The sequence below is a fragment of the Ambystoma mexicanum genome, chromosome 3p, assembly GCF_040938575.1.
Source record: "Ambystoma mexicanum isolate Mex_15411 chromosome 3p, UKY_AmexF1_1, whole genome shotgun sequence".
Taxonomy (NCBI): Eukaryota; Metazoa; Chordata; class Amphibia; order Caudata; family Ambystomatidae; genus Ambystoma; species Ambystoma mexicanum.
Window position 1 is genome coordinate 899,116,152 of NC_090925.1, and position 1,751 is coordinate 899,117,902.

General features: G+C 50.7%; 1 non-coding gene across 1 annotated transcript; it reads left to right on the top strand.

The window, feature by feature from the left end:
* The first annotated feature begins 1,213 nt into the window (after positions 1–1,213).
* Positions 1,214–1,377, top strand: LOC138581520 (U1 spliceosomal RNA). The gene has a single exon (XR_011304594.1). It is a non-coding gene; the product is annotated as a U1 spliceosomal RNA (small nuclear RNA).
* The last annotated feature ends 374 nt before the right edge of the window (positions 1,378–1,751 follow it).

Below are 1,751 nucleotides of genomic sequence, written 5' to 3' on the forward strand. Positions count from 1 at the left end.
CACAGCTGCAACACACTACGGGTGATGGGGGGGTCTTGAGAAATCCATGTTCTTCTGGTCCAGATTTCCGCTGTCAATTATGGGCAGAATCGCCATTGTTAAAATGATTCTTCTACCAAGATTTCTTTTTAACTTCACAAATGTTCACCACTACATAGGGGCAGCTTTCTTTCACCATCTTGACTCAGTGATCAGGGACATTATATGAGGCACAGGTCGCCAAAGGCTGGCTCTCAGCTTGCTGCAATCGCCTTGCAAGGATAGGGGGTACAGCTACCTAATCTTGAACTTTACTATCTAGCCATCCAACTAAGTTTTGTCACAAAATGGCTAGCTGAAACCCCTACATCAGAATCGCAGTTGCAACAACAGCTGGTGGCCCCAGCCAGGCTCAACAAAATGTTATGGCTCCCAGTGAGCTGTGCGAACTCATCACTGATGTTGGTAAGACTGGGCAGGCAGATATGGTGTAGGGCAATGAAACTACTCAAAATACATAACCCATACTCACCTAATGTACCAATAATCAATGATGTGTGCATGAACAGGGCAGACCTGGGGGTTGCAAGGCTTTGGGAGGAGTGGGGGTTCTACACGTGGGAGGACATATATGACAATGGCCAATTTAGAGACATAGATAACTTATCGCAATAGTCTGGCCTTCCCAAGGGACAATTCCTGCAATACATGAGAGTAAGGGGCATCACAAGACGCAAATGGGGTGGGTGGCCCGCTGAACCGGAAGAGATGAGGTTTCTGGCTCTAATGCACATGTTGGAAGATGGCTGGAGACCCGTAACCAGACTACATAGTTGCTTGCTGGAAGGAGTCAGCGTTAGGGACCCCAACTTGAAATTGAGATGGGAGGTGGAGATGGGTTCTGTCATCGCTGACACATAGTGGTAACGGGCGCTCAGCTTTCACAGACAGGTGTCCCAAAACGCTAGGTTCAAACTACTCCAAATTAATGTACTCCATCGTATGTATATCACCCCCAGCAGGGTAGCTAAATTCAACAAAGAGGTACAGCCTTGGTCCCCTTGATGCCACCAGGATGACGCAGATCTCATACATATGTTTTGGAAGTGTGTTAAAGTGCAGGCCTTCTGGTCTCAACTTGAATGACCATGCACGGCGGCACAGGTTGTCGGATACTCCTGGAGCCCGCTGGAGTATCTGCTGGGAGCATATCCTAGACAAAGTAAACCTAAACCTACTTACCTGGCAGGGGAGACACCATGATCACTAAGGTGGTTCTCCCAGGGTGAGGCTCATCCATTGCACACCGGATGTGCTGACCCCTGCGATGTCCCCAAATGCGGGATACTCGACTGCATAATTTCTGGTAGTGGGGGACTGCGTTCGCGCTTTCCCCTGATTTTTTTCGCGGCAGGGGCCTCTCTCTGGAACAGCCTTCCTGCCTCCCTGAAATTTGAGGAGAACCATCTCCGGTTCCGGAAGCACCTCAAAACCTTCCTCTTTGCTTCTGCTTTCTCTCCCCCTCTCCCCTGCTAATTCTTCACTGAAACTGCACTGAATCTGCAACTGGGCCACTCTCACCGACCTCAGTCCTGAGCCCAGCCACTCTCCACTTGCACTGCCTCCCTGGCAACCCCTGCACTGCGGGACTGTCTCTGTATCCCTACAGCCCCCCCTTCCCAGCACTTGTGTACACTTACCCTGCACTTGCCACCAGCTGGCCCTTTTCTTGTACTGCACTTCCCCCCTCCCCTTCCCCTTGCACTTCTCCC